At 37.5% G+C, this 21,905-nt stretch overlaps 1 protein-coding gene across 5 annotated transcripts in view; it reads right to left on the reverse strand.

The window, feature by feature from the left end:
* Window positions 1–21,905, reverse strand: part of C1galt1 (core 1 synthase, glycoprotein-N-acetylgalactosamine 3-beta-galactosyltransferase 1) — a 44,524-nt gene that overhangs the window by 20,329 nt on the left and 2,290 nt on the right. For 2 of the 5 annotated variants that reach the window (XM_029557232.1, XM_008855209.3), the window contains exon 2: window positions 8,205–8,309. The exons of 2 other annotated variants lie outside the window; for them this stretch is intronic. The gene's annotated coding sequence lies outside the window, so the exon portion shown is untranslated. Of the gene's footprint in view, window positions 1–8,152; window positions 8,310–21,905 lie in introns of all 5 variants that reach the window. One more of the 5 variants, XM_029557233.1, reaches the window with a different exon arrangement.

Consider the following 21,905-nt stretch of genomic DNA (forward strand, 5'->3'; position numbering starts at 1 on the left):
TAAACTCAAAGAATCAAGAAAAAAAAAAAAAAGACCCAATTAAAAGATGGGCTATGGATGTGAACAGTTTTCAAAAGAAGAAATAAAAAATGGCTAAAAGCACCTTTAAAAGTTTCAGCATCATAGCAGTAATAAGAGAAATGCAAATCAAAATCACTTTATGATTTCCTCCTACCCCAGTCAGACAGGCTACGCTCAAGAGAACAATGATACCAAATGCTGGTGAGGATGTGGAGAAAGGGGAACACTCATTCACTGCCAGTGAGATTGCAAACTCATGCAACCACTATGCAATCTTTAAAAACTAAAATGAATTTACCATGTGACCTGGTTCATCTTTCCTTGGCATATACACAAAGGACTCGTCCTACCGTAGAGATACTTGTACATCCATGTTAGTTGCTGTTTTCATAATAGCTAAGAAATGGAAGAAACCTAGGTGTCCCTCAACTGATGAATGGATAATGAAAATGTGGTATATTATACAATGGAGTTTTATTCACTGGAAAAGAAAGACGAAATCATGAAATTTGCAAGTAAATGGATAGAACTAGAAACTGTTGTATAAAGTGAAGTAACACAGACTCAGAAAAACAAATGACATATGTTCTCCCTCATTTGTGAACCTTAGCACCAAATCCTTATATGTACATATATATCCTTCATGTAACTACAGGAGCCAGGAAAATGGAAAGAAACCATGGAGATAAAAGCAAAGAAGAAGCCTAAGAGAGAACAGTAGGAGACAGGTGTTACCAAAAGGGAAATGGGTAAATGGGGGTATTTAACTGGGAGGGAAAGGGAAGATTATACAACTAACCATAGGGGTAAAGGAGGAGGAGGAATTCAAGAGAGGAGGAAATAATAGGAAACAGGTATTATCAAGGGGAAAACAGGAGTACTTAATTGGGGACCAGGGGGGAAGAGTTGGTCAGGGAGAGAGAGGAAAGATAAATAATGCTTAGCCAGTGTGAAAACCAGAGGGAAATGTATTAGTTCAAAAGCCTACTGAAAAATACATATACAGTATCTATACATGAGTGCGTATGTAAAGTTGAAAGCTACATAACAAGAAACACAGTGCCAGACAGGAGAAACCTCCTTCAAACTGCTGCTCAGGGTAGTCCAAGAGACTCCCAAAATTATATAGCCTATTGCCACAGTCCCCGATTATTTCCCAGAACTTGAAGGTAAGACCCTATTGCTGAAGACAGGACACACTGCCAACACAGGACTTAGAACAACAGAGCTGAAACTGACCTGGAAGCCTCCTCCCAGCTCTCATAGTTTTGGAGGACACTATGGAAGCTGCTAAGGGAGAAAAATCAGACAATGGTCCAACCCCAGCTTTGAAGCCAAATGACCACAACAATGACCAGCACAGCAAATTAGATCAGTGCAATAGTGGCTTTTTTAATCTTGTAGGTAATACCTAACTGGCCTTAAAGCCTGCTCAATGGGAGGGAATTCATGTGTGGCACTGTAGAGATAGCAAAATATACATGGCTGGAAAGGTCATAGATCTCTGAGAAAACCCCAAGGCTGTCACATCCTTAGACAAATGTAATTTCTTACTATATGCTAAATATGGATCCTTATATTTACAGATAAATATGCCGGTCACCACTCATCAAAGACGCTTGTTTTGTAAGACTATTACAGAGTTCCACTCTGATCACACATAAAGAATAAGGTCTGTGAGATGCCCAACCATAAGTGACACATCTACGATGGAACCTCTACACCTAAGGTTCATGGAACATAGAACAAGGAGCAGAGACAATACTAATGCAGCTCTCAACTCCCCTCAGTGAAGTTTCCTCATGCAACAGAGGGCAATGAACACAAAATGCCACAACTGGCCAAAGTGTAGAGAATAAGACTGTAGAGTTTGGGTCCCTGGAGAGGGCTCAGGGGCCATTGTGGAAGAGGGGGCAGAAAGATTTTGAAAGCCAGGGGAGGAAGTACATGACCATAAGGAAACAGTCTTACAGATTCCTGGGACCTTGCTCATATGAACTTACAGCAATGGTGACAGTATGCAGAAGACCCATGCAAACTCAGACAAAAACAAGCACAGTACTGGGGAAATGGGCAGGAGGCCACAACTTTGGTGAAGAACTGTTGGCCGCTGGGAGAGGGAGAGTTGATCTTTAAGGGAGTAACAATACCAGTCTGAACAGCCTCCAGTGGATGAATCCATCTGAGTACACAAACTTGACTGCATAGGTCATAATATATATGACAAAATGCATGAAGTCCTGTGGGTGGGTATGGGGTGTGCAGATAGTGAAGGGGGGGGCTAAATATGATTAAGATGTATGAAATCCACAAAAATTCAATTAAAATATATTTTTAAAAATGCTGCTGCCTGCTGTCCATGCTTACTCTTCTTTCCTTGGAGCATCATTAGGTAGTGTCTGCTGGCTTCTCCTTATTGCTGTTACTCAACACCCTTCCAATTTCAAGGAATCCTGCCTCATGACTAGGTATTTGTAAACTCTTATTTTCCTTCCTGTTCCTGGGATAAAACAGTCCTCTCACATGGTGAAATGTAGTCCCAAAGCCCACTAGGATTTCTAGTAAAAATCATATGCACCTCTCAGTTTCTTCACAGCAGTATTGAAGACAAGAAGATATCACTCAACCATGCTGGATATTATGGAAGCTTGAGCCAAGTGGGTAGGGTTTGTTTATATCAAGTGCTTTCTAAGTCCCATGTATCAGCATCACTTAAGAAATATTTTAAAAATACAGATTTCTAGGCTTGTCAACTGAGATTTCCAGTGCAAAAAGAACTGTTGAGAAATCGAAAATTTATGTTAAAGAGATGACTATGTGTTATAAATTCCATCAATACTGAATTGTATAAAGAAGGAAGAAACCACCCCAAAGCTCACTAATCAAAAATAACCATCATTAACATCTGGCAAGAATCATTACAGATCTATACCTATAAATATCAAGGGATAACAAAGAGGTAATTACAGCTAACATTTGAGAAATACAAGCTTTATATGGAGATTAGGCAAAATGGCTGTGGGTTTGTAAAGGTGCCTGCTACCAAACCTGATGCCTGAATTCAATCCCTGGAACTCACATGGAAGGAGAGAACTGGCTCCTGTCAAGCTGTCCTCTGACCTCCACACATGTGCTATGTCATGCATGTATGTGCATGCATGCACATACAAATAAATGTAAAAAAAAAAGTGTTTAAGAGCTTGATGTGGATACACTAAGATCTATTATCCCCATTTTACAGATGAAGACAGAGAAATCAGTAACATTCCTGTCACACTAGCCCTATGAATCGAGCCTTCTGACTCTTAACCACATTGTTAACTTTCACAAAATTGGGGTTATATTGGTCATGCTATTTCAAATATTTAACATGTAAAATCAGAAAAAGGAAACAAAATTAATCTAATGGACAGAAGATCACCTAGATTTAGAATGACCTTTGTCCTCTAAATGACCCTTTTAAAGACACAGAAAATTATTGAAGTTATTTAACTACATTTCAATTTTAGACATTACATTTTTGCTGCAATGCGAAAATCAATATGCACACACACATACGCACACAATTTTATTAAAGTTTTATTTGGTAAATATGTATTTTGAACTGTAATTGCTTGACTGCTTAATCTTTGACCTATGTGAAATTAGATTCCAACCTCACCAACAGTCATTTTATCAGACCTTTCATAAGTGTGAATTCTTTATTAATGTTACATTTTTCCAGCTAGATTGTTGAGCCAGTTATTTGGTGTTATAACTGAAATTCTTGAAGGTTGAGAATGCCTATTACCTTCATATATTAAGTACAATTTGATCAAGTATATTTTTCTTAAAATTCTGTCAATATTGGGGCTGGAGGGATGACTCAGTGGTTAGGAGAACTTGCCTTTAGAGGACCAGAGTTTGGTTGCCAACACCCACATCAGGCCACTTACAACTGCCTGTAATTCCATCTTCAGGGAATCCAACTCACTCTTCTGTCCCCTTGGCACCCTCATTCACATGAATGAACACACACACACACACACACACACACACACACACACACAAATAAATCTTTAAAAGCTGCTAGAGGTAGCACATGCCTTTAATCCCAGCACTTGGGAGGCAGAGGCAGGCAGATCTATGAGATGGAGGCCAACCTGGTCTACATAGTAAATTCTGAGCCAGCTGGGGGTACAGGGAGACCCTGTCTCAAAAAACCCAAATAAATCTTTTAAAATTTTGATATTATTTTGAGGTGTTCTCACATTTTTTAATCTCTTATAGAACTTTGAATGTTAATTTTCTTAGCCCCTGTAGAGACAGGCATAACTTATATTATTGCCCTTTGCAATAAAAGATGTTGTACTCTTTATATATTGAAGGCTGTGGAAATCCTGAACTAAACAAGTCTATTTTTCCAAAGTATAGGCTCACTCTGCATCATAGGCACAACTGGGTAATGCCCTTAATACTTCATTTGGTTTTTGTTTGTTTTTGGCAGTGCTAGGGATTGAACTTTGGGCCTCATGCATGTTAGACATCCCTCCGCTGGTTTTTTGTTTGTTTGGTTGTTTTTTGTTTTTTTTAATTTTAGTAGTTGTTGTTTGGTTTTGCTTTTCTGAGACAGGGTCTCCCTGTAGCCACAGCTGGCCTGGAACTCACTACACAGACTAGGCTGGCCTGGATTTCACACACTGCCTCCACCTCCTGAGTGTTGGGATTAAAGGTGTGCACCACCACACCAGGTATCCCTCTACTTTTTGAGACAAGATCTCACTAAGTTGTCCAGACTGGCCTGGAACTTACTTTGTATCCTGAATTTGTGATCCCCCGCCTCAGTCTCCAAAATAGCTAGGATTACAAGCCTGAGCCATGAGGCCTGGCTAATTACTATTATTATTATTATCTATTATGGTGGTCTGTGATCTTTTATATCAATACTATTGTTGTTTTGGGACACCATGAAACACATCTGTATGAGACTATGAACCTAATAAAGGGTATATGTGTTCTAGTTGATTAACTTCTTGTTCTGTCTTTTTTCCCCTTTCCCCAGAATACAACAATACTGAAATTATGCCAAATAATAATCTTAAAGTGGACTTTTAAGTGTTCAAGTGGAAAAAAAAAAAACCACTCAGATATACTTGTCACTTTAAATCAAAACCTGGAAATAAATAAACTTATTAAGGGAGGCATATTAAAATCTGAGACACAAAAACCAGTTTCTTATGCCAAAGAGCCAAGTAGTAAAAGCAAAGAAAAAGTTCTTGAAGCAAACCGAAATTTCTACTACAGTGTACATACAGATGACGATGGTGAAACAGCCTTACTGCTTATCTGAAAAAAGTTTTGGTGAATGGAAGATTCACTATCATACTCCCTTAAGCCAAAACCTAACTCAGAGCAAGGCCCTAACTCTTCAATTAAAAGTTTCAAAATACAAGTTGGAGGTGAAGATGGTACAGAAGCAAAGTATAGAGCTGGCAGAGGTTGGTTCATGAGGTTTGGAGACAGCAAAGTGCAAAGTGAAGCAGGAAATGCTGACGTAGAAACTGCAGCAAGTTATTCAGAAGACCTAGCTAAGATCATCAATGAAAAGGGGCTACACTAAACTTCATTTTCAGTGTAGATGAAAGAACCTTATATTAGAAAAAGATGCCATGTAAGACTTTCAGAGACAAGAAAAGACAGTTCTTGGCTTCAAGGCTTCATAGGACTGGCATCTCTTGTTAAGGACTAATGCAGTAGATGCCCTTAGGTGAAGCGAGTGCTCATTCATCATTCCAAAAATCTTAAGCCCTTCAAAGTTGTACCAAATTTACTCTCCCTATGCTCCGTAATGGAATAACAAAGCCTGGATGATAGTACTTCTACTGATAAAATTTTTACTGAATATTTTCCTGAGACCTACTTCTCAGGAAAAAAGATTCCTTTCAAAACACTACTACTTCTGCCCATCCAAGACCTCTGATGGAGATTAGAGATACAGAACAAGATGAATGCTGTGTTCAGGCTTGCTAACAGCTTCCCATGGATCAAAGAGTAGTTTGAAGTTTTAAGCCTTATTTAAGAAATGCATTTTAAAATGTTTTGTTTTATTCATTATTTTTTGTTTTACATGTTTGAGTGCATTGCCTGCATGTGTGTAAGCACACCCATGTTGTGCAATGCCTGTGAAGGTCAGAAGAGGGTGGCGGATCACCCGGAACTGGAGTTACGGATGGTTGTTAGCCACCATGTGGGTTCTAAGAACCAAACCCAGGTCCTCTGCAAGAGCAACCAGTGCTCCTAACCACTGAGCCATCCTGCCAGCCCTAAGAAACACATTTTTAAAGAATTTATGTGCTGCAGGCAGCAATTCACCTGATGGATCTAGCCAAAGCAAACTGAAAACCACCTGGAAAGGATTCATGATTCATTGGATGCATTTTATAAGACGTTTTCAACCTTTGTTGATAATTCCAAGGATTTCCAGACTTCAGTAGAGGAGGCAACTATAGATGTGGTGGAAACAGGCAAGGGAACAATGTGGTCTGAAGTTGCCAGGTTAGAACTAGAGTCTGAAGATGTACCTGAATTACTAAAATTTCACCCTAAAACTTTAACCTTGAGGAGTACTTCTTACAGAAAAGAGTGTTTTCTTTTCTTAAGATAGAAACCAATCATGACGAAGATTCAGCAAATACTGTTGATACGACAGCAAGGGATTTAGACTATTACATTAACTCAGCTGATAAAGCAGAGACACAGCTTGAGAGGACTCACTACAATTTTAGAGAAAGACATACAGGCATAAACTGCTATCCTGCAGCTTCCATGTGACAGACCCTTTGTAAAAGGAAGTATCAATTGATGTGGCAATTTTCATTGTCATTATTTTGTTTTCAGAAACATGGCAGTGTCACTCCCTGCAACCTTCAGCAACCTACTTGTCATGAGTGAGCAGCCATTAATACAGAGGAGTCCCCTACTACTAAGAGTATGATTCACTGAGGGTTTGGAAGACCAGACCATTCTTAAAAATTACAGTATGTACATTTTAAAGACAATAGCATTGTCCAACCATAGCACTGTGCAACTGTAACTCATATCATGGGGAACCAAAATATTACAATTCATTTTGTATTGGGATATTTGCTTTACTGCATTGTTCTTGAAAGGAACTTACAATATATCTGAAATACTAATACTAATATTCCTCTTCTATTGTACTTAGTTTTCAGTCACATCAGCAAATCACTAATACCCTCTTACCAAGACTTCAATGCCTTTTACCATAAAAGCAAGTAATCGCCCAATTTTTAGGCTTTCAGAGCACCTCTGGAATTCACAATAAAGTTCCTAGAACCCTGTTGTACTTGATTGAAAAAGAAAAAAAAAGATTATCCCACTCTCAAGGACTTATATGATCTATCTTGCCAAAGTTTCAAGCCAATATTTGAAATTGTTCTAGATTACTATATTCATGTGCTATGTTTATATAATATATATTCAAAATATACTCCCCTTTTCAAACCAAAGTAAAGTGATTATACATCTTTATTTTTTTTCTCACATACTTTTCTTTAAAACTAAGATGAATCTTAGTGACAAACTAAAATGGCCTGCAAAGTACATGAGAAGCACCATGTTAAAAACTGTTTGCTATAACCCTCAAAGCAACCTAAAAATTTGATAATATCTCTATATTACAGATGAGAAAAATCTGTATCAGATAGGTTATGTTATGATTTTACTGGGAAATGTTCACCCCTCACCCCAAAATTGGTTCATGTACTTAAACACTTGGATACGAGCTGGTAGTGCTATTCTGGGAGGTTGTGGAACCTTCTGGACATGTGGCCAACTTAGCAGATGCTCAGTTAAAGGGGTGGGGCTGGAGAGTTAAAACTCTAGAACCAGTTCTGATCATACCTCTCTGCTTTCTAAGCTGGGGATGAGTTAGGGAGATGTAACAAGATCCCTCTGCTTTTGGTGGAGGCCCAGCTGCCTTACCTTCCCCAGGATGACACTGTAAATGTCAGCCCTATAGGAAATATTTCCTCCCATCACAGAGCCCGTATTACATTCTAAAAAACCAACATCATCTTCATTTACTGGATTACAGAATTTTAGTATAAATCTCATGTCAAATTTTCTTTACGTTCTTTTTTTGAGCCAGGTCTCCCTGTAGCTCCAGCTGGCCTGGAACTCACTCTGTAGACGAGGTTGGCTTGGATCTCACCAAGATTCGCCTGCTTCTGCCTCCTGAGTGCTGGGATTAAAGATATACACCCACCATGCCAGGCAAATAGTTCAATCTTAAAAAAAAAAAAAAAAAAAAAAAAAGTAAATCATTCTAAAATACTACATAGCAAATTCTTTTAAAGCTTGACACCAATATAATAATAAAAGAAAAAAACCAAAATACACAGCACAGAAAAGTACAGTCTAATTTATCTCACTCAAAAATACTACACTAGTCAAGCAAATGCAGCATAAATTAACTCAGGTTCCTAGAAGCAAACTCTAAGAAGAGGCACTTGGATGAAAGAGATTAAAAAGTAGGGAATATTTAAAATTAAAGAAAGAGGCAAACTGAGATATTCCAAAATACTAGACCCAGAGGACACAAGAGACCAGGTTTTAGTCACAACTACCTCCAAATAAACTTTAAAGCAAACAAATAAGCAAATAAACAAACAAAAAAACACCTTTTTTTTTCCCCCAAATAAATGTTTGGCCCTATGCAATGTACTACACCCTGCAATTTAAGAGCCAAGACCTATGGTTTTCATTCCCATGAAGCATTCTAATCTTATAGAGACTCACTGGGGTCATTTCAAATCTAACTCCTTTCTTTTCTCCAGAATTCTTTTGCAGGCTGGAGAGAAAGCTCAGCAGTTAAGAGCACTGGTTGCTCTTCCAGAGGACCCAGGTTTGAATCCCAGCACCCACACAGTGGCTAATAACTGCCAGTAACTTCAGTTCCAAGAGATATGACACCCTCTTCTGACCTCCACAGGCATTACACAACACAGATGCACTTACACACACACAGGCAATACACTCACACACATAAAATAAAAATAAATATTTAAAAACCAAAACAACAAAAAATTCCTTTTTTGTTTGGGTTTTTAGTGAAATGGTCTCACACGGTCTAGGCTGATCTTGAACTTACTATGTAGTATAGCTGAGGATCCTCCTGCCTCTACTTCCCAAGTGCTAGGATTACAGATCTGTGCCACTCCCCACTCCAAGATTCTATTTTCTTTCTTTCCCCACTCTCTCTTTCTGACTATTGAATGATCCATTATCTTTAAATTACTAGTTCCTTTCTTGTAAGACATGTTGATTCTCTGCCTGATATAATACCCCTTCCTACCTGGGATTTTTTTTGTCTTTTTGTGTTTGAAATTTCTGTGACCTCAGAGAACATTTCAGTTGCCTGAAGTATGTGTCTCCTGAGTTGCTACTTAGAGCAGCCCAAATAAACTGTTTCTTAATCATTTTGTGACCCAGTTTCTCTTAAAAGTCAACTGAAGTGTTCACTGGGAAAATTTGTAGGGAAATAAGACAAGGAAGGGAGCTAAGCAAAAATAAGATACCAAGCAAGGTCCCATGGAAGGCAAATTTAGCCCATCCCTCAAGGCAGCACTGGAGATAATGTCACCACTGATCATAAGTTGAGATCAACCCTTAGGAAGAAATTTTCTAGATAACCTGTATAGCACGTACACTGGCAGAGTAGGCTCCAACATTGTGAAGACAGCTTTATCCCAGTGAGAACAGAAGGAAATAGACATTGGGAATGACCCACACCCGAAGACCAAAAATAGCAAGGAAGAAAGGCCTTTGGACAGAGCACTGGCATCATCTGCTACCATGATTTTAGGACAGCAAAAGTTAAAATGACTTAGTTTGGATTTGTACTCTGGAACTCCTACAAGGTTGAGCAGCAAAGCACACCCATAATCTTACCAGGATCACTGGTGATCAGCCCCAACAACATGTCTAGAGATTTCAATTAATTTTTCAGTACCTATTGTAAATTATGGAGTGAGCTAAGAATGAGCAGGCATTTAAAGGAAAGGTCTACATAACTAACAAACCTAGGAATCAACCAAAATCCATAGTTCACATTAGGGTTCACTCTTAGTGATGTGCTTCACATGGGTTTGAATGAATGTAAGACATGAATCTGTCACTACAGTACCACACAGAATATTTTCATTGCTCTACAAAGCCTTTGTTTAGCAGGAGTGGTGGCATACCTGTAATTCCAGCACTCCAGAGACTAAGGCAGGAGGATCTAAAGTTTGAGGCCAGCATGGACTACATGGTGGTAAGACTGTCTCAAAACAAACAAGCAAGGGTTGGAGAGATGGCTCAGCAGTTAAGAGCACCGGCTGCTCTTGCAGAGAACTAGGGTTCAGTTACTAGCACCCACACAGTGGCTAACAATCATGTGTAACTCCAGTTCCAAGGGATCCAACACCCTCTTCTGACCTCCACAGGCATTACACAATACAGGTATACTTACATACATGCAGGCAATATACTCACACATTTAAAAATAATAAAATATTTAAAAACAAATAAGCAGGCAAATAAACAAAATCTCTGCTTACATACAATTTCAACTTACAACGGGGATGTATCCCAATAAGCCTATCACAAAGTGAAAATATTAGAATTCAAACATGCTTTTAATACTGACAGCCTACTGAATACTACAGCTTAGCCACACACTATAGAGTGTCAGTTATTTTCCGTGGTAAGGCATGCCAACTGGGAGCTGCTATAGTTTCACATCAAAAGTGTCCTGCCCACATACCACCAGCCCAGGAAAAGGTCAAAATTCAGAACTCAAAAAGTGGTTTATACTGATTGCATACTGCTTTCACACCATGGTAAAAATCTAAAAAAAAAAAAATTCCAAAACATAAACTGAACCATTGAAAGTCAGGGACCATGTATATTTACTTACATAAACCCACTACCTGCTAATACAAATAATGTTTGTATTAACAGAAATTATGGACCTTTTGTATTTATGAAAAATACAGTTTCTAAAAGAAATGGGGGGGATATTGCTTTAAGTTTTTATAAATATCAGTATCTGGCTTAAAAGAAAGAAGGTGGATCTGAAACATCATATCAGCTTGTCACAACAGACACTGCATGTGCAGTCTACAAACCCAAACTACTCATCTGTGAGAAAATGAGTAAAAAATTTAAAAAAGCAGTAACATCTTGTTATTAAGTATAAACAGTATTGATTTTATTGACCTCTTGAAATGGTCTGAGAGATCTGTTTCCCCAGAACAGGTAATCACTACATTTGGGCTATTTTTTTTTTTTTTTTTAAATACTAAATAGTGGCTAAGAGTGTTTTAGGTCATGAAATAAACAGTAGCATTTGGCAGCTGTCTGGTTACTGGGTGATTAGCCCTCAAAAGGAAACATGCTACATTTCACTTTCACTCTCCAATGGGGTTATGTGAGAGTTATGTTCCCTGACCTCCAATGGGGTTATATCCTGACCATAAAGTCAAAGAGTGGGGGACCATCTGTAGTGTAGTACAGGCAAAAGATAAAATCACTGCAAATTTTCTCTGGTTTAGAATAAAAACTTCCATAATCCAAAACAGAGCACCTTGCTTGTTACAGCTGCTGACTATGATGCTTTTCACAAGACAGTAGTGCAAGAACAAACACTACCTGTCTTGAAGTGGCAGCAAAGTAGCACACCTTATTCACAGTCCACTCCTCTCCATCTTACCTTCATACTTCTCTACTTTACTCGTTATGACAATTTTCTCACTCCACTCCTGACCATTCTTCTCTAAGCCAACAACTTTACTTACAATCTTGTTTCAAAATTGTAATGCAGTAGCCTCACCCCTATCTGCAGGGGATACATTCTAAGACTCTCAGTGGGTACCCAAAATTGGAGACAGCAGTGGACCATAAATATACTGATTTTTCCCTACACATACATATATGAAACAAAATTCAATTTATAAATACTGTTAAGAATAAAAATAAAATTAAAAATAATATACTTCAATAACCGTCACTTGAATGCGGTCTCCCTCAAATTATCTTATTACACTGTGGATTTTTAGCAACCCTGGTATATATGACTTTTTCCTGGCTCAAGTTGAAAATTTCCATCTTTTTAAAAGCATGTTATGGCTTCTGTTATATCCAAATTGCCAGTATCACAGTTCTAAGATCTGGGGGACCTTATTAACTAAAATAAGGCTCACTTGAACACAAGTACTGGGGAACTAGGATATTAAGAACTAAAGCATTTATGAGCTGGAGAGATAGCTTACTGGTTAATAGCACTGGCTGCTCTTGCAGAGGACCTGGGTTCAGTTCCCAGCACCCACATGGCAGCTAAAAACCATCTTTAACTCCAGTTCCAGGGGTTCTGATGCCCTCTTCTGACCTCTGTGGGCACTGCACAACAATGGGGGCACTTACATACATACAGGCAATACACTCATACACATAAAATACAAATAAATAAAATATATTTTAAAAGAACCAAAGCATTCACAAGTAACTGCACAAGGGAAATTATAAAGCCAGATAAATCACAACCTCAGAAATACCTTAACTTTACACTTATCTTTGACACAGAGGCAGACTACAACAACCAAATCAAAACACCAGGGAATGGGGGAAATCTGATTTCATGATCAAATTATTAAATGGAAACATCTGGTTTTCCACAAATAGCACAAGGCACACAAATATGAAAATGATTCATTCAAAGCAATAACAGCAAAACCTAACAAACTATGTCTACAACAGACCTGACAGAAATCTATTAAAGGTGATGAACAGAAAACCTCAAGAAGAAACTAAGAAGAAATTCTGAAGCTTAAAAACATGGTAATTAAATTTAAAAATCGACTAGAAAGAATACGAGTCAAATTTTGGCAGGCAGAAAAAAATAGAGAAAAAGCAAATCTGAAAATACAACAATTTAAATTACTGTGTCTGAGTAACAGAAAGAAAACAATGAAAAGTAAGCAGAGCCTTCAATGTCTGTGGTACACCACACTTCCAGAGTGTGCAAGTCTCCAACAGAGTATCTTAAGAAATAATTAACAATCCCAAATTCATGAAAGATATCAATATTAGCATTGAGAAGCTGAATAGACTCCAAGTAGGATGAACTGAGAAATTTATAGCAACATGCATTATAATCAAACTGTAGGAGGCCAAAGAGACAATTCTGAAAGCACGAAGAAGTGACTCATCACCTACAAATGACTGTCAGTGAGATTATCATATTTCTCATCTAAAACTTTGGAGGACAGAAGGCAGTAGACTGATAAAGTGGCAAAACAAAAACAAAAGACCTGTCAACCCTACATCTGATGAACTTTAACATCAAAGTGAAACTTCAGACATTCTCAAGTAAACAATCCAAGTTGTTCATAACTACAGACCCGCTCTGCAAGAAATGCAGACTCCTGTAAAAGGACATTCGACAGAAGTGTGAAGAAATAAAAAACACACAAGCAAATCTACAGCTTAGCATTACTGTAACTTTCCTTTCAGCTCTATACTTTGTTTTCCACATAATTTAAGAGACTGGCATTGGTTTATGACTTTGACACACAATGTATGAAGGTGTGATTGTGTGATATCAACAACTAAAACAGGTGAGATTGTAAAAAACAGAATTTTTGCATGCTCCTAAGTTAAACTGGTATGAACTCAAACTAGAGTACTGCAACCTGAAGACACTAAGTATAATTCCCTTTGTAACCAAAGAAAATAGCTTTACGACACACTTGAAAGGAAATGAGATACTAAGAAAATGAGGGGCGAGAAAACACTAGAATGATGACATCCCTCCTGAAACTTAATTCTTTAAATGAAAACAGATTAAACTCTAATCAAGAGGAAAAGATAGGCAGAATAAACATGATCCAACTATGCTTTATCTCTAAGAAACTAACTTTAGATCCAAACATACAATAGGTTGAAAGTAAAAGCACAGAAGAGACATTGCACACAAAGAGACATTGCATGCAAATGGTAACCAGACAGTAGGAGCTTTATGAATAGCAGAAAATCTGTACTTTAAATTTTAAAAGGCCACAAGCGACAAAACATTATATACTAAAAGGCTCACACAGAAGATAAAAATTATAAATTGATGTGTCTAACAAAAGACCACTAAAACATAAAAAGCAAAAAGTGAAACTAAAGGAGAAATACAGTATGCTCCTCTTAGGGATGAATAGAACCATAAAAAGATAAGAAAACAGAAGACATGAGGAATATAATAAGCCAACTATAACCAACAAACATAGAAAACACTGTACCAAGGAACAACAGAATACATGTTCTACTCAAGTATACATGGGACATTTCCCAAGACACATGTCAGGCCACAAATTCTCAAGATATTTATAAAGACAGAATATACAAAGCATTCCCTTAACCAAACATAAGATGAGAATGGAAAACAACAGAAGGAACACTGGGAAACTGTGGAAATAAAACAGAAACAGCAAACTAAACTTCCTGGACACAAGAAGCAGTGCTAAGAGGAATACTTATATAGTGAGTAACCAAAAAAGAAGGGTCTCAAATCAACACCCTATCCATACAACTTAAAAACTAAGGAGGACAAAAACCAAAATCCAAAACTAGCAGAAGGAAAGACCCACATGGCAGCTAACAACTGTCCGTAACTCCAGTCCCAGGGGATCCGACAGCCTCTTCTGATCTCTGCGGGCACTGCCCGCATGTAGGTAAGGTGGACTTACCTACATGCAGGCAATACACGCATACACATTTTAAAAAAAATTATAAAGATTAATGCAAAAATGAACATAAATGAAAACCAACAAAGGAAAATCAATGAAATTAAATTTGGTTCTTCAGAAAGATAAACAAAATTGAAAAAAAATCTTTAGGTAGTCTAAGAAAAGGAATAGATTCAAATTACTTAATCAGAAATTAATGTAGGGGCAATGTGATTATAGGAGACTATGAATAACTGATAACAACAGCTGTATAAGTGCGATTAAAATTGCTAAAAAGACAGTATGTACCAAGACTAAAGTAACAATGTAAAAGAAAATCTGAAGAGGCCTATAACTAGTAAGGAGACTGAGCAGTAACCCAAATGTCCCCACAAAGAAAAGCCCCCATCCTCATGGCTTCAAAGGTTAATCCTATCAAATATTAAAAGAACTAAATCCAAGCTTTACCACCATTTCCCCCCCCAAAAGATAGAAGACACATCTTACCTCATTACCTTGAGAGCAAAGGTAAAGATAAGCAAAAAACAAACAAAAACCCATAAAGAGTATCTACTGTGAACAATACAAAGACTGTCAACAAAATACTAGTAAACTGAATTCAGTATAACATTGAAAGAGTATGTCATGATGAAGTCAGGTTAACTACTGGAATGAAGAATGGTTCAACATATAAAAATCAAACTAATACACCATATAAACATCATTTTTAAAAAAAGTCATCTGAATTGATGCATGTGACAAATTTCAATATCTTTTCATGATAGAAATGCTCATCAACCTAAGTACAGAAGGCAACTACCTCATTATAATAAAGGCCACAGATGAGAGACCTACAGCCAATGTCAAAAAGAACTATAAAAAAACTGTAGCAACTTCTCTAGGATCAGGAACAAGGCAAGGACACATAGTTTTACCATTTCTACTGAAAACAGTACTTGCGACTACAGCCAAAGTAATTAAGCAAGAAAAAATAAAGAACATCCAAATTGGAAAGAAAGATGTAAAACTGGACGAGTGAGATAGCTCAGTGAATAAAGGCTTGCCACCAAACCTGACAACCTGAGTTTGATTCTTGAAAACCATATGGTAGGAGAACTGACTCCTACAAGGTGTCCTTTGACCTCTACAAGATACCATAGTACATGTGCACTAACATACATACAAAATAAAGTATTGTAAAGTTTTACTTTTTATTAAATATTTATTATTTTTATTTTTGTGTATGAGTATACTATCTGCATGTATGTGAGGGCACCTGTGTCATCCAGTGCCCACAGAGGTCAGATGAGGATACTGGGATTCCTCTGGAACTGAAGTTACAGATGGTTGGTAGCCATGTCCCAGGATGGTGGAAACCAAACCTGGGTCCTCTGTAAGAGCAGTCAGTGCACTTAACTGCTGACCATCTCTCCAGCCCCTTGTAAAAATTTTTTTAAAGAAATAAAATGATCATTTTGCAGATATGATCATATATATATATATATATATATATAAGTATTTTACCTGCATGTATGTAACTGCACTGTGTGCCTGCAATACCCACAGAGGCCAGAAGAGGAGGTTGGATCCCCTGGAACTGGAACATAAAAATCAGTTTATATACTGACAAAGACAAAACATGAAAAGGAAAATAGCAATTCCTTTTAACATAAAAAAGAAATTTAGTAATTAACTTGCAAAGATGAAATTGTAGAATGAGAACTACAGAACCCTGTTCAAATTAAATAATACATAAATACAAGTATAGTCCTTGTTCATGGATTTCAACACTTAGCATTGTTAAGATGTAGTGTTTGATCTATAGATTCAACATAATCAACAAATGATCTACAGATTCAATTTAATCTTTAGTAAATTCCAACAATACTTTCTATAAAATTAGAAAAATTTAACCTTAAAAATTATATGGAATGTTAAGGGGCCCTAAATAGATTAAAAAAAAAAAAATACTGAAAAAAAGGAACAAAACTGTAAGACTCATACTTCCTGATTTTTCAAGATACTGTAAGAACTATGATACCCAAAATAATGTGGCACTAAAGACAGACATGCAAACCAATGAAGTAAGAGTACAGAAATAATCTCTTGCTTTATGGATCCAATGATATTTTGGCAAATGAACCGAGACTATGTAACATGCAAAAGACAGCCCTTTTAACAAATAGCATGGGAAAACCAGATGACCACATGCAAAAGAATGAGATTGGTCTCAAGATATACAATTATAAAAGTCTCAAGAAAGCATAGAACAAAAGCTTCACAGCATTGGATTTGGCAATGATTTCTTGGCAATACAACACCAAAGATAGAGTCAATAGTAAAGAAGTTAGAAGCAAACTGGGTTCATCAAAATTTTTCAACTTTGTGCATTAAAAGATGCTATACCAGGAAAGGAATTTCAATATGCAAAATGGATAAAAGTTCAGGCCATTCTGTTAAATGAAATAAACCAATCATAAAAGGACAGTTCTACTTACATGAAATACTTTAAGTAACAGTCAACGACAGGGTAGAATTTAGGTTGGCAAGGGTTGTGGGAAGGAGAAAATGGGGAGTTACTGCTCAAATGGTACTGAATTTCAGGTTCACAGGATGAAGAGCATATGCAAAATGGATAAAAGTTCAGGCCATTCTGTTAAATGAAATAAACCAATCATAAAAGGACAGTTCTACTTACATGAAATACTTTAAGTAACAGTCAACGACAGGGTAGAATTTAGGTTGGCAAGGGTTGTGGGAAGGAGAAAATGGGGAGTTACTGCTCAAATGGTACTGAATTTCAGGTTCACAGGATGAAGAGCCCTAGAGTAGGACAACAGTGAGGACTATATACGTAATGGGATCCCAGTTAAAATACAGGAAGAATTTTAAAAGTTAAATAACTTGGTAGAAAAGTTTGGAAAAATAAGTATGGGGGTGTAAATGGTAATTCTTGACAGGAGAATGGATGGAGGGAAGTAAACACAGCCTACTTTATATTAAAACATGTCTACATGGGGCTGGAAAAAATGGCTCTGCAATTAAAAGCACATATTGCTCTTGAGGAGGACCCGAGTTCAGTTCCCAGCACTCAAGTTAGGCCACTCACAAATGCCTCTAATTCCAGCTCCATATTCAGAAACTATACTGTTTAAAGCTGTATCAGTGAAAATAGGCCACTCCACTTCTTGCATGGATGACTGATCATTATGCAACCAAAGCAACAAAATCTCCAACTCAGAACTTTAGATAAGGTTTGTTCACACACAACATTCCACAATTATCTGGTTTTTTGGTCTTTTTGAAACAGGGTTTTCCCTGTAGCTCCAACTGGCCTGGAACTCACAATGTAGACCAGGCTGGCCTGGAACTCAGAGATCTGCCTGCCTCTGCTTCCCAAGTGCTGGGACTACAAGTGTGTGCCACACGCCCAGCTCCACAATTATCTTAATTCTGTGGTCTCCAAAGAAACAAGAGACCCTGTTGCCTGTTTCTCAGACCATGCCTGATGCTGATTAACCTCTTGAACCTCTTGAGACCTAGCCTTGCAATGCTTTTAAAACTATCAAATATTACAGTACTTAAATTTTGCCTCAATACACCTTTCTCCAAAACTCTATAGCACTGGTTTCTTCTTCAGTGAAATGCTGGCATTTCCTCAGCTGTATAAGTCTCCTTTATTGCAGCAAATTAATCACCCTAACTTTGTCAATCTACAGCTGTGTTCTGTAAAGGTCTCTATCAGGGACTTCATCAGATTGAAATGGTTTGTGAAAAAACAAGTCCATGTGGAGGAGAAGACTGGTTTATTCAAGAAATGGTATGAAAATAATCTTTTGGGAAACACAAAAAGCAACCAGCTAGATCCTTGTCTAATGATTAAAATTTTCAGAGGCTTCTAAGTTTTCAATATTTTTAAAATACAAAAAAAAAAACCCCGTCTTTTTGCATACATATATCATGAATTCAGACCTTCCTAAAACTCAGAAGCTAAGTCTACAGAAAAGTGGCTTATGCACCAAATAAATTCCTGGAGGCAAAGCAGGTGGTTCAAAAGAAATGTTTCCTTTTAATATGTCTTAAAAACGAATGCATAGTGTAAAGACATATGATTAACAATATAAAAAGTAAAAGAACAAAAAGATTTAGAGGAAAACAAATACAATGGTCAAGGCTGTTCAGAATTCACTGGCAATTAAGGAAAAGCAAATCAAATCAACAGTGTATTGACAATTTGTTGGTAATTAGCACGTAGTATTATTAACTGGATCATGCATTCTTCCTCACAATATATACTTTCATTGTCTTTTGGAAGAACATTTGGCAATTTTAAGTTTTTTTAACTGAATATGCCTCAATCATTTCATGAACAGAAAATAACCTTATGGATGAAATCATAGAAGCCTTTTAATATTAGGTCATGACAGCCATAAACTGAAACGTTAGCTGATACAGGTATTATCCATACAAAAGAATACTTTACAGCTGTTAAACATAACAATCTACATGTGTTGGTGAGGAAAATATTTGTACCATTGCAAAGATTTTATGAGCCAAAAATTTTTGTTTAATAGTTTTAACTGTTAATAAGATGTATTATGGAAAAGTAGAGAATGTAAATAGAACAAAAAAAAGCAGCAAATAGCAAAAAAGAATGGAAATGACTAAAGGGAGAAAATATACAAAAGGGTTTATTACTATCTTTTACACTAACTCTTCCTCAAAATTTGTTTGGAACCTTGCCCCCGCCCCCCTGCAAAAAGTAGTATGGTGGTACACATTTGTAAACTAGTACTTGCAATATGGAGGCAGAAGGATTGGGGGTTCAAGACCAATCTTCCCTACATGAGGTTTTACAACATAAAAGCAATGCTCATATCAGCTTCTAAATTTACATTAAAGAGATCGAGCCATATCCATTACACTCTGCCTCATCCTTGTCACTCATTTTGAAAACTACATAAAACATTAATTTTTTAGGACACAAGTACTGAAGTCTGCAAAGCACAATCTCATTGCACTTGTAAATAGGAATACATACACATATACACATAAATTTCTGTCTATGTGAAACATAAAAAAAGTTTAATTTTATGGACAAAAATTAAGCAAAGGCAGATTAGAGAGTAAAATCAAAATGCATTAATTTTCCAACAAGTATTACATCTCCTCATTCTTTTCAGAATTCTCCAATATTCAGAGTTCCATAGACTCAAAACATACACTTGAACCTGGACCACAGGAATCTCAAATTTAGGTTGTCCCAAAGTAAGTCAACAGCATCCTCCTTTCATCTGTTCATCTTGCTTTAATCATTGGGAATTACCTAAATTATTCAGCAGTGTTCCTCTTTCACTTAGAACCACCCAACTACTGAAACTAGAATTAGGGAGACATTCTTTTTTTGTGTGTATGTGGGTGGTGTTGGAAATCAAACCCAGGGCCTTGAGCAAGCCTCTATTTGCTAGATGACAGTGGCATTCCTATTACCTGTGACAACCAAAAATGCATGTAGACAAAGCCAAATGGAGGAGAAAATCAGCCTCAGTTAAGAACCACTCCACTAGGATGGGGAGATGGCTCAGTTGGGTTAAGTGCTTGCCATGCAAGCATCAAGACCCGGGTTCATTCAAACTCCCAGAACCCATGTAAAAAAGCCAGATGCAGTGGCACATGCCTGCAACCCCAGTATGGGGAGAGAGAACAACTGCTGGGACTTGCTACCTAGCCATTCTAACAGAATTGGGAAGTTCTAGGTTGAGAGACCCTGTTTCAAAAAGGTAGAAAGCAACAGAGGAAGACACCTGATGTTGACTTGCCAAGGGCACATGCACACACACCCACACACACAGCATTTTAAAACAAAGGAACAAGTCCACTAACTTGCGGGAGTTCAGTTTCTTACATACACATAAAATATCTCAGGAAAGAAACCATCTAAAGATGAATTGCAGCACTGGTCACCTTTAAGAAAGGCAGCAAGATTACTAAGGTAACTAGGCAACTAGAGTAGCGGGGAAAAGGCCTTCTTAGCATGCTCACCCTCACTGTGTGCAGCCTCTACACTGCCTACCCTGTCTGAACTGCCTTTCTCTTTTAATTACTGCACTAGTCTTCAGCCAGCATTTCTCTTACTTCAACCTTTCTTCCTTCAGTCCATTTTTTTCAAGTAAGCCAATGTGATGCTATCACCTGAAATCTGATCTTGTCACCCATTTTCTCAAAAGCCTCTACTATCTTCCTAACCTCATTTTAAAAGCCCAAAACCTTAAAATGACCTTTGTATGATCTATCTTGCTATTCTACACACTTTCTAATCTCTCCTTGTATTTAGTGGTTTTGGAGACCAAAATGTAGAAACAGCAATTTCATAGGATTGAAGCTGATACTTTTTTAACTTTGGACTTGTTGCTTTGTTCCTTAAACACACCAGGGACTTTGCACTTGCTGTTCTCTGCTGCAAACGTGCCTCACTCAGACACTCTTACATCTCACTCTCCAGTGCTGCAGGTCTTTACCTCACAAGGCTCTTTCTTCCCCAGGCATCCTACCGGTACCTCTAGCACCTATTAACGTGCAGTAACTTCTTAAACTTGTCCTCTTCTTTACTGTCTTTCTTTTCCATCTTGATCAGTCAGTCTATCCGGAAGGCTAGTTACAAGTTTCCAAATCAAGAGATCTGCAGTGGCGTATGAAAATTTGCATTTCTAACAAGTTCCTCAGTGATGGTGTGGGTCCAGGGACCACATTTTTAGAACCAGTTTCAGATTCACACAGGGAAAATGTCATGTGTTAACAGAGGCAGAGGTGGAGTGATATAAAAGAAAGCCAAGGGGAGCCAGTGACACAAACGCTAAGAGTCACAGAGCAGGGTCTCCTCAAGAACCCTGACAGCACAGTCCTGCCAACATTTAAAAGGCCCAGTTTGTGGTCCTTTGCTTTGGCACCCTTAGGAAACCAATACAACAAACAAAAATGCAAATGACTACATCAAGCTGTCTATAATTTCAAATTCTATAGTTTAAATGTGCTTTAGAATACAGCTTTCATTGTAAAATAATCAGGTTTCCTAACTCAAAATCTCCCCAATACTGTCTGTCCATACCTTCAATGCAGTTCACACGAGGTAAT

This window comes from Nannospalax galili, unplaced genomic scaffold (genome assembly GCF_000622305.1).
Source record: "Nannospalax galili isolate Female #2095 unplaced genomic scaffold, S.galili_v1.0 scaffold187, whole genome shotgun sequence".
NCBI classification, from domain to species: domain Eukaryota; kingdom Metazoa; phylum Chordata; class Mammalia; order Rodentia; family Spalacidae; genus Nannospalax; species Nannospalax galili.